Source organism: Balaenoptera acutorostrata, chromosome 7 (genome assembly GCF_949987535.1).
Source record: "Balaenoptera acutorostrata chromosome 7, mBalAcu1.1, whole genome shotgun sequence".
NCBI lineage: Eukaryota > Metazoa > Chordata > Mammalia > Artiodactyla > Balaenopteridae > Balaenoptera > Balaenoptera acutorostrata.
In genome coordinates, this window is record NC_080070.1 from 20,780,602 (window position 1) to 20,792,987 (window position 12,386).

The following is a 12,386-nucleotide window of genomic DNA, read 5'->3' on the forward strand; positions in this document are numbered from 1 at the left end:
GAACGTGACAAGGAACTTCAGATTATAGTGCCTTCTCATGGTAAGGAAGGAAGTGAAATTGGTCTTTACAGCCACGTGGTACCTCTTCACTGTCATATATACAGGACAGTGACAAAATGATCATTCCCTCAATTGTTAAATTCTCGAGCTGTGTGAGTTACTTAACTAGTTTTATGTATCTCACACAGTTAAAAAAAAAAAAACCCTCTGTGGTGGTATTTGTTATTCTTAACTTTGCTTTTAAAAAATAATGCTTTATTTTGTCTTCCCATTGGAATGACCCAAACTCAGAGAGGTTAATTTACCATTTGAAGCCCATTTTTCTTTAAAAGCAAACAGGTCTCTGGCTATTTTAGGAGCATGTTTGCCAATTCTGTACTCCTTTAGCCCTGTAAACATGCGTCTTAAAGGAATTTTTAAGAATTGGCAATAATGGGAGTTTCAGGTTCTAACAGTCTTCTGCAAATCATGTTGTATATTGTCTATGAAGATTTATCTTACTTGAGAATCTGCTTTCTGAGGATTATCTTGATTAATTTTAATACATAGATCCTTAATGCTTTTAGAATTGATTTTTTCAAAAACTATCTGAATTGATCTCATTGCTTACTTCTTTTTTCACCCCATTCCCAGGCATATGAACATACTGCAACTCCTAGAAATTCAAATATGTGTTTTATTTTTCAGTGACTTAGTCATTTCATCTTGGAAACCATAATGAAACTTTTAACAATGTCACTCATTTTCATTTTCATTCTTGTGCAATCACTATTTAAATGAATGGTAAGGTAATATCATTGCAACATTTACTGCCAGTGTGAGTGTATTGTATATAAAGAGTTCCGGAGGCATCATTATTATGTGACATTAAATGGAAAAGCAGTTTTAATGAGGGTTCTGTAGATAGTTGAAAAGAAAAAATTTGTAAATGTGTCCCTATTTAAATAGTACTCCCATTCTGAGTTAATTCTATTAAAGTAAGCTAAAAATGATTTAGAAATTAGTGTTGTAGCCTCTAGTAGTCTTATATGAGTGGTCTTTCTTTGGTAGTGCTTACCTTCATCCAGGTTATCTCTATATAAAGCATGCTTTTTGTGAATTGTTAGGTACAACAAATAAAATTATTCTAGTAGCAGGAAAGCCTAATCATCATGGATTTCTACCATTATACTAATTACAAACCCACCTAAATTATGAGGGGAAAAAAATAAGGACCAAACATTGTCTTTGGAGTAGAGATCTGATCCGAATGCTGGCTTTGCCTCTTAATGATCTGTGATCCTGAATAGGTAACTCACCCTTCTACACCTCAGTCTCCTTAGTTATGAAATTGGGTTAATAGGAATACTTACCTGATGAGCTTGTTTTTAAATGAAGATTAAATAAGATAACGTGTATAGAGTGCCTGGCACACATTCAACTTTCAATACAAAATGCTTCTTCTTACAGAGAACTCCTTTCTCTCTTGGAACTGAAGAGCAGTAGAGTATGATGGTTAAGAGTGAGGTCTCAAAGGTCAGACTGCTTGGGTTTGAATTCCAGCTTTAAGGGTTACTAGCTTGGAGACCACATTAGTGATTACTTAACTTCTTCAAGGGTCAGTTTATTCATCTGTTAGATGGAGGACAGTAATAACACCCACCTTGGGTTATCTTCAGGGTTATTTTGCAGATTAAATGGGATATTCCATGTAAAGTTGTTAGCTCAGTGACTCACACAGAATCATAGTAAATGCTCCATAAATTTGTTTGTCTTATCCATCCATCCATCCATCCATCCATCCATCCATTTCAGAGAATTAGTTATTCTCTAGTTATATTGTGTTTTCTTCAAATGCCCTTTCTCATTTGTTCTTGCCTTTATCCTTTCTAAGGAGTATAGAAAATCTTTATATTGGTGAAAATACAGGAAAAATAAGCTAACGGAAGCTAGATGAACTTGTTCTCTTTTTCATGAGCCATTGTTTGCCTTTTTCCAAGGGTGTACCCAGGTCTAGTTCCTAAAGTGCTAAATGGGAGAAATGAGAACTTTTTTTTTTTTTCTTTTTAGAGTAACAAGTGATTTTAAAAAGTTAACATAGCTTTTAATTTGAGAAATATTCCTTTTAGGTAATATAAGTTCTAAAATTGATGGTTGTCCTTATGTATTGGTGCCTTCACTTTTTTTTTTTTTTTTGCTTGCTCAGAAAATCATTTTCAAGGGCTGGGAGACCCTCTGTAAAGTCCATGGGTCTCCACTGCTGGAATATTGCAGTGTTATGTATGTGGGAAAGGTATGTAATTGTGTTTGGCTTTTTAAAGATATTCTGAAAGGAGATCCAAGTGATTAGCAGTAGCCACTTCTGCTCATGTAGTTAAAGCCCTGAAATGAAAACAGTCAGTGACATTGCACATGAAATATGTAATTTTATGAATTCTTATTTATGTACCAAGAAGGTAAATAACATGTATGGGTTGGATAAAGATCTAAGAAATCAACAGTGAGAGAGTAGCATGCCATGAGCTGAGAACTGATAAGAGAGAGGCTTTTAATGAGCACCTCCTTACTGCTTTGAAATTTAGGAAGAAAAATACCTAACTTATGCCTAGATATGCCTTTGAAACTTTTTGTAGCCCTGTACTGTTAAGCACTTGAAGTGTGGTTGGTCCAAATTGGTATCTGCTCTAAGTGTAAAATACCCACCAGGTTGCAAGAACTCAATATGAAAAAAATATAAAATATCTCTTTAATAATTTGTATTGATTACATGTGGCAATGACAATATTTTGGATATATTGGGCTAAATAAAATATTGCACATTGTTAAAATTAATTTGACTTGATTCTTTTTTACTTTTTTTGATGTGTCTTTTAGAAAATTTAAAACTATGTTTTTAGTTTGCATTATATTTCTAATAGTGCTGCTCTAACGTATTTTATTCAGACGTAATGTATTTGCGTAAAAATGTCAACATCACAAAACTGAAAAAAAATAAGCTCAGTATCCCATCTTGCTCCCCAGTGGTAAGCATCATTAACAGTTTCTTGTGTATTCTTCCTGTCATTTTACTAAGCATTCTGTTCTGCCCTTAAGTACATTGTAAACTAGAGAATAATCATAAAAACTGATGTAACTTAATATATATGTTTGGATTGGGGTGTGTAAAAAAATGCCAAGTGAATACCTGCCTTTTTGTCTCAGTTATTCACACTTGAGAAAAGTCTAATTACTGAGTCTGTGTTCCCTTAAAGAGATGCCATCATTACCTGCAGGAGCATCAGGACCGGTGCTTAGGAGAAATTAATTAGTTTTCATTGAATTTGTAGCATCAGTTCTTTTAAATGGTTTAACAGAAAAAAGGGACTCTCCCCGACAGTGGTGGTAATTAAGATCTTATAGTGAACTAAGACTATTATCTATCATTGGCAAACTTCTCAGGTTTTCTACAGTATATATTTGAAAGCAGTTTTATTTCTTTTTGAAATAATTGGTGATACAATTGCTGATCTGGTAAAAATGGAATAGAGTGAACTTAATAGCATTATTTAAATGTCATGATATAAAGGAAGGGATGTTACTGTGCTTGATGGTGGAATCACTGATTTTATTTTTAAAACAATGCTTTGTACGCTAAGCACATAATAAATGCTCAATAAATACTTTAATCAGTGATTAAAACATGTTATATCAAATTGATTAATAGAGCATTGAGTATCACTGTTACTTTGTCTTTTTTCCAAATGAAGATACTTTGTAAACTATCAAAATATGACATTAAATAGAAGTTTAGGTGAGAAAATATTTCACCCTACATTTGTGTAGATTCTTCTGTTACTTTGTGCTTATTTTCCTCCTTTATTGTAGGAACTAAATGAGGCAACAAAGATTGCCATTGCCTGTTCTTTGTGATCTAACCACCGTGGTGATCATGTCAGTGATGTGTTATGTGCAGGCCCTTCCCAAGAGCATTGCAGGTGCTCGGTAAATGTTACCCAGGTTTTTCTTTGTTTACTCACATTGGTATTAATGCTTTTTGTTTGACCTAGTGCTTACCAATATTATTTAATTTGATTCTATAACAATCGTGTGACATAGGGTGTTACTATGCCCATCTTCCTATGAGAAAACCAGCAGCTTAGAGAGGTTATATTGAGAAATTCAGTATGTGGCAGAGTCAAATCTTAACCTAGATTTTTTAGTGATTATTGACATGGCTGTTGTGAACTGTAAATGCAGATGAATGTTGGAAATTGGGCATTATTTTCATCCTTGGACTGGTGTTCTGTTTTAAAACCACAGTAATGTTAACATTCCAGTTAGGAGGGCTTTACAGTCCTTTCTTCCTAGCTCTGTGGTTTTGAGTATTACTTAACTGATTTCAGTAAAACCTGCTCTTGTTGCTCTTTTTATGCTTATTTTTAAGACATAGTATTGTTTGCAAATGAGGCAAGTCCTATAATGGGTGCAGATTATCATTGGATTGGATGGACACATTGAACCAATTTCTCTGTGAAATTTTTTAGATCAGGAACTTCTCTTTATAGAAGATATGGAGATAAGTCATGATTTGATCTGAACTTGCTACTGAATAATCAAGTTGACATGTTGATGCAGCTGGCAGATTTGATTCCTAAATGTATTTGAATGTAGACCACACAATGTTATTTTTACACTAACTCTCCTTTTTTTTTTCACTTCTTGACACAGACATGTGAGTTCCTAGTAATTTTAAAATTCTGGTGAATGACACTTGATAAATGGTGTGATATTGTGAATACTGATAGGCACTAGAAATTCAGTTGGCGAAGCATCAATTTCACACCTTGAGACCCCAGCTCAAAGTTTAGGTTAAAGGTTTGCCTGGAGTCCGTAGTCTTTTGCGCAGGTCCCCTGATAAATGCAGTGATTCCAAACCACATTTTTCTTCTTCATCAAATCCAGGCAGCACTCTGAATCATTAAATATTAAACCTTATATTCAAGAACATTATTCACTCATTAATATTGCATTGCGGCCTAAACTTCATTGTTCAAAACATTTTAGGATGTTATGCAAGTCTGTCAAAATACATTAACAAACTTAGTCATGTTGAACTAAGCAAAAAATGACAAACTGTTTGCACCACAGACATGTTGTCGTTGAATTTTTGCACAGTGTAAGCATTTTAAGTTGGGATATTTGGAAATCACTGTAAAGATAAAATGGATTGCAGTAGAAGCCAGATGGAATGAATGAATATTCGTCTTCCATGTAGCATCTGCTATATATCTTAATGAAATTTATAGTTATCCCTGAAATTTTTCTTCCTTGACAGTATTTATTTATCTCAAAATTATTTTAACTAGGAGTTGAATATGAGTTAGTACAATTCTAGCTGCTTATAAAACTGCAGTATCTGATTCAGGGACTGTTTTTCACATCTCCATGATGGCTATCATCTCTGCAAAATCGAAGCTAGATAGGCCTCCTGTGAACTGTGGATTAACTGGGAAACCTTTGATATTCGGCTGAGTGTAAAAGAGTGATTGAGTTCAAGTCTTGGTCTCTGTGACAAAATTTGTTCTGGATTGCCATGAACACATCTGGTTTCTTGCTGCTTTTCACAACCCTGTTAGTTACAGTGAGAAGCCATAAAATTCTTCCCAGGAAGGAAAATGATAGAAGCATTTTTGTGTCCAAAATTGTTCCTTTTTAAAAAAAGAAAAGAAATCCCTTTTCTGGCGCAAGAAGGAAAACTCAGATAGCAAAAGGTGTGAAAATACACAATTGCCGAGGAGATACATTGTTTTTTTTGTGCAGTGGAAATAACACAGCATATGAGCTTTATCTGAAGTATGGCTTTATTGATTATATTATGCATTAGTGATTATTGACATTTGATGGGTTAGAATTTAATGAGGAAGACCAGTAAGAGCGAAGGTTGACGTTTCATCCTTGATTACCTTGAACAGAGGATGGATTAATTTTCCTATGATATGTGGATCAGGATCTATGTAAGTAGCCGGTGGGCTCGTCTTGAACACCTACAGCTGTTACTTCAAAAATGAGAGGAATGGGTGTTGTGAGGTAAATAATGAAGGTGGCATAGTGAATTCCTGCTGGCTGGGAGTTAAATTATTCATTTTGTTGGTTTAGCTAACATGGTTCGTGCTGTGTGGGATTGGAGCACCGTGTCAGTGACTAATATTGCATAATTTAAAAGCCTCAGTTCCTCAGGCCTGTAATATAATTGAAATTTAGAAATGGTTGTTAACACTGTGGAAATAGTTTTCTTTGTGTAGGTAGGTGTGGTTTACCTAGCCATTTCGAAGTTCTTATGTTGTTAAACATGGGTGTAACGCGGAGGCAGTTTGCCCAGGATGTGCTTAGCTGTAGTTAATATTGCATTTCCTTTCTCTTGATCTGCTTCCACGCCATCGTGGTTTTCTGGAAAGGCTGCCCCATAGTAAACGGTCCATTTCAAAAGCCTGGTGAGCGCACGTCCTCCTCACTTCATCATCTTCACTCCAACTTCGCAGTTCCTTTTCCTCCTCACTGAGAATTACGTTGCGGATTAGTGAAGGGGTTTGGGAGGATCGCCACCTCTGTAACTACTAACTTTGGGGCTCAGCATAGGCACTCGTACCTTTGCAAAGCAACTTAAACAGTAATTTATTACCTTCTCAGCTGTAGTAACTCTAAAGGGAGAAAGACCTAACACAAGCCTCTTTGAATTTTTGTACAGTGTTATACACGGTGTTTTGTAGTCATACTCAGTGTGACTATAATCTTTAGTTTATCCTTCTTCACTTAATGTAATTTTATACGCAGATTTGTACCTTTGGAATAGCACTGTAGCAGTATTTCTCGACCTCAGGAGTCTGTGAGTGGAAAAAGAAAAGCGTGGAAGCACATTCTGGATCGCCTGTCAGCCAGCCACTCGTTGCCATGTGATATCAGTACCTGTGTTTGTGTTTGCAACTGCATTAGGGCCAGTTAAGTTGTGTCCTGCATAAATGGATGGAAGAAGGAAGGGCTTTGTTAAGGGAGGGAGGAAAACCTAGACGTGTGTATTAATATTTGAACCAGACCATGGAACATTTTACTTTGGGGGGCTTTGGCTGAGCGTTTTAGTTCACACAATCAAGACCATGTAGTATAGTGACTTGCACATGGTTTCTGGAGTCGCAAGTGTAGAATACAGATGCTACCACATATTTTCCTACGTGATTTTGAGCAGTTTAACTTCTCTCAGCTTTGGTTTCTTCAGCTCTGAAAGGTGAATAACAACTACTCTGTGGGATTTTTGTGAGGATTAAATGAAATAAAATACCTGGCATAAGCAGGTACTCCATAAATGGTTATATTATAATTAGTTGAATATTACGCATTTTTTCATTTGGATGACATAAGTTATATGTTAAAGCCTTCACTACTAAAAATAACAAATTAAATGGAATAGAGAGTGAGGGGACCACATGGGCCTGAATGCTTTTGTTGGAATAGCTGGAACTGTGTTCCGGCAGACTCCTCAAGAGCAAGGCCTCGCTGTTCCACTCTGTCTCCTGGGCTGATTCCTTGTCCTCACACTATGGTGTGCATAGTAAATTCCTGAAAAGTACTTTTTAATGCTTTTTCGTTTTGCAACTCCATTCGTTTGTTTTATTTTTGTCGTTGATGTGAGTTCTGGATGGTAATTCTTACTTCTTAAAGTATGTCTGTGATTTAACTTGTAAGAGATGGGAAATATCAAGGGAATGAATAGGAGTTACCGTAAAGTGACAGTAGGTAAAGTCATACCGAATTTCACATCATTTGCTCTTTCGATACGTGTTTCTGCCATCTCATTTTATGTTTAAGGTGAAAATTAAAATGAAGTGAGATCCAGTATACTGCTTAGTGTGGCTTTCAGATCAATGTGTTTTTATTAGAGTTTCTTTTTTCTTTAGCATGATTTCATAGGGAATGCTAGAAATAAAACATCTGCCAAGGAATGGATTTTTAGCTGGTGAGTAGTGTCAGAGAGGCATGAACGTGGATCGCTGTTACCTAGGGAGAGTGCAGTGCGGGGTGGGCGGGGTGGGAGCTGAGGCTGTCTGTTGTGCTTCCTGTGCGGACCAAGGTGACTTTAACAGAAAGATGAGCCTGGCCTCATGGAGAAGGCCCCTTCCACTCTTGATATTTCTTTTGAGGTTACAGAGTAGTTGAAGTAAAAAATACAGGGCTGTCTTTATTCAGAAGTGAGACTGACGGAGATTCTTTTCTCAAGCCTGTGTCTAACTAGCTAATAATAACAGTTGTGACTGTGCTCAGTGATACAAAATTTGACTGTTTATCCTTTTGTTGGAGTGGGTTTCAAATAGTGTTTTGGGAACAAAATTGCTTGGAGGTGGGTTGTCGCTCGGTTTCACATACAACTTCATTTTCTCTTCAGTTTTCCAAAGAGGGTGCCCTCTTCTCTCAGCCAGACTGGCCTTTACAGCAATTGGCTGAGCATTTCACCAGCATTATACAACAGGTGCTTGCTGTGGAGTTTAATCTTGAACTTACTACCGTGTGATACTAAAAGCAGAGCTCTGCGATATAGGGTGTCTTCTATCTGTTGATTCCCCAAGACCTGTCCCTCAGTTATGCCTGATGATGATCTGTGAGCTGCAGAACTGGACCATGTTGTTCTGTCCCCATGTAAAAATTGCTCTTATTTGGCTGTGTTCTGGTATTAGTAGTTTTCACCCTGTATATATCTAGAAAGACTTCATAGTCCTTGCAGTATGGGGTGGGGGGGGGGCTATGTTTCTTTTTAGGAACAAGGTTTCTTTTTTAGGAAAATACAGCTTAGAGTGAAGAGACGAAAATAGGGAAATGGTTTCCATAAGAATTAATGTACAGTGCCCGAGATTGCCCCATCCAGCACTTTTAATCTCTTAACTCTGCCCTAAAATGCTGTAAGTACAATAAGTCCCCTACATACAAATGAGTTCCATTCCAAGAGCGCGTTCGTAAGTCCAGTTTGTTCGTAAGTCTGGCAAAGTTAGCCTAGGTACCCAACTAACACAATCAGCTATATAGTACTGTCCTGTCATAGGTTTATAATACTTTTCACACAAGTAATACATAAAAAACAAACAAAAAATAAAATATTTTTAATCTTATAGTACAGTACCTTGAAAAGTACAATAGTATAGTACAACAGCTGGCATACAGGGGCTGGCATCGAGTGAACAGGCAAGAGGAGTTACTGACTGCAGGAGGGAGAGGAGGGGGGAGATGGTAGAGCTGAAGGATCGTCAGCAATAGGAGACGGAGGGCAAGCTGCAGTTTCACTCATGCCTGACGTTGATGGAACGCACGTTTGCATCTTTGAAAGTTTGCAACCTAGGTTCATGTGTAGAGGACTTTCTGTAACCCTTTAATGTGGGGAAAAAAAGCTTTAATAGAAGTTTTTTTTAACATCTTTATTGGAGTATAATTGCTTTACAATGGTGTGTTAGTTTCTGCTTTATAACAAAATGAATCAGTTATACATATACACATGTCCCCATATCTCTTCCCTCTTGTGTCTCCCTCCATCCCACCCTCCCTATCCCACCCCTCTAGGTGGTCACAAAGCCCTGAGCTGAAAAAATATGGAAGGCTTCACAAATTTGCATGTCATCCTTGCGCAGGGGCCATGCTAATCTTCTCTGTATTGTTCCAATTTTAGTATATGTGCTGCCGAAGCGAGCACTCTAATAGAAATTTTAAAGGTGGAAAGGATTCTAGGGAGTTGGAAGCTTGAAAGCATCTCCATTGTCCTCTCATTGCAATTTCAATCTAATTCCCAGGTGCTTTTTCTTAGTAGAGCATCTGATGGATGGGTGAGAGCCAGTAGGTTAGTTTCGGCACAGCACAAGTTGGCCCCAGTCTATTTGAATGTTCCTGAGAGAAACTTTTGATTTGTCTCTGTTGTCTGGGTGGGTAGAGGGTGGGAGACGGGAACAGAGAGACTTTCTCTTGGTTCCCTTGACAGGGGGCTGAAAAGGTCTCAGCCGGTGGTATACCACTGGGCCACAGGGTGGAGACTGCTTCATCTCCCACCATTCAGCGGGCACCTCTGCTTAACATAACCGGACAGCCGGGCCTGAGCCCTGGTGAGTAGGAGATGAAAAGCAGCAGCAGCCAGGGAGAAAGACACTCAAAAAAGGTGCTTCTAGCAAGGACTGTTGAAATATTTGAGTGGTGCTTTTGATGTTTGTGGCACTGGCAACTATTGCCACTTGGTTGTTGGTGGTAAGACACATTGATTTTAAGAGGCATCTTGATTTCATATTGAAGGATGAGGGTGAAATAACCCTGTATATTTGATGAAATAGACTAAATTCTAGGTGGAAATAAAGGGAAGAGAGAGAGGAGCAGTGATAATTAAATGATATAAAAACATTTCACTGAGCTGAAGAAAGACTGGAGTCTGCAAATTGAGAGGCCTCTCTTTATTCCAGGGGGATTGATGAGAAAAGATGCACACCTGGTCATACACTGCTAGAATTTCTGAACTCTGAGGATGAAGAGAAAATCTTACAAGCTTCCCGACAGAAAGAACCACTGATTTATAAAGGAAAAGGGGGTCAGTCTGGGTTTAGGCTTTTCTTTGCCAAACTGGAAGCTAGAAGGCAGAGTGACATCTAGGGATTCCTGAGAAAGGACTGAAACCCCCAAATTCTGTGTTGAGCTCTCATGTGCCTGTCAGGGTGAAAGAGAGACTCACAGATACGCAAGGATTTGGAGAATTTATTAATGTAAACAGCAGCCAGAATCCACTAAGGAGACAAAACTCGTCAGTTATTTTTACAGAGAGAATTTAATGCAAGAATTGTTAATGCAAAACAACAACAAAACAACTCAAAGGCAGCGCTGTTCAGTAGAGATGTAATGTGAGCCATCTATGTAATTAAGATTTTTCTAGTAGCCACATCAAAAAAAATTCTAAGATTTTATTTTCCCCAGTATATTCAAAATATTATATTTTAACGTATAATCACTATAAAATATATTAGACCGACTACATTCTTATTTTCATACTCAATATTAAAAATCCAGTATGTATTTTATACTAACAGCACATCTCAGTTTGGACAAATCAAATTTCATGGGCTTGACAGCCACGTGTGGCTAATGTTGACTGTATTGGCCAGTGCAGCTCTAAGCTACCCCAGAGGTAGCACTGGCAGGAAGCAGCAGGATTGAAAACACTGATGCTTGGAGGAGGGCTCTGTGGAACTGTAGTCCAGAGGAGGGGTGGCCAGTGGGTCTTGGACTCAGATTTTTGAGGAGCCTACTGGGAGGCAGGGCTGGTGTTTCCAGAGTGAGGTGCAGTTAGGTTGCAAGTTTGAGCAGACTGCAAACTGGATTGGACTGCTGCTGTAGGGACAAGTGCTGCTGCTAGCCTGAAGCAGTGAGGCCTGAGCAATGCTGCAAGGCGTAGACTGCAAACTGGAGAGTTCCTTTTCCCTCCTCCAGCCTGCGGTCTCCCTCTGGCGCCCTCTATTGTCAGAGCCTAACAGGAACCCAGCTGCAAACCAGAAATGGGGTTTAGAGACTCCCGCTGCCACTTCACAAAGCAGACGATAAAGAGGGGTGTGAAGCCGAGTCACAGCTAAGTATCTAACATGCTGGTCCATCTTAAGAAGATTCTTAAAGAATTCGAACCAAATTACAAATTAATTATAACAGATCTTAAATAGGGAAAGTTGGAGAGGAGAAGCAGCACCCACGAGAATCAACCTTTGCACTGTATATATGGATGATAGACGGGGAACATCTAATAAAGCTGCTAATAAGGATTCTTGAAAATGAAGAGTAATTCTTAATGAGAAAACTAGGAACTGTATGAATTTAAAAGCACTGAACTCTTAGCTAAGAGTTGGGGGTGGGCAGTCAAAGTATTCAAATGATTTCATCTTACTGAGTTTGCAGAGGGTGGTGGTTGAGAAAATAGTAGGAATTTTGTTTTTAAACAACAGTAGGGAAAAAAGCGTTTGTGAATGTTCAGGAAGAGGATGACCACAGATCTCATAGAAAAATACCAAAGATCTTTTTGAGAGGGGAAGAGAATGTGTAGTAACTTGATATAACTGGGAAAATAAGGAAAGGGTAAAAAGAAATAACAGCAAAGTAAGATTAATAGTAAACGTAATATAAAAGGAAAGAAATAAAGTAAGGTGTGTCAGTTTCTTACTGTTAATAATTGTGCCTGGCCACAGTTACCCATTTAAAGATCAAGGCTGCCAGATTATATTAATACACACACACACACACACACATACACACACACACACACACACACACACACACACACACAGCAAGAGCTATGTATTATTTATGTGACATACACTTAAAGTAATTTGTTTTAATCTTAATAAAAGTTAAAAAATTAATGGATTGGCAAAGCT

At 37.8% G+C, this 12,386-nt stretch overlaps 1 protein-coding gene and 1 non-coding gene across 2 annotated transcripts in view; one reads left to right on the plus strand and one right to left on the minus strand.

Moving 5' to 3' along the window:
• CHCHD3 (coiled-coil-helix-coiled-coil-helix domain containing 3) overlaps positions 1–12,386 on the plus strand; it is a 288,008-nt gene that overhangs the window by 80,424 nt on the left and 195,198 nt on the right. The window lies entirely within an intron of this gene.
• Positions 9,579–9,685, minus strand: LOC114237064 (U6 spliceosomal RNA). Its single transcript, XR_003622859.1, has one exon. It is a non-coding gene; the product is annotated as a U6 spliceosomal RNA (small nuclear RNA).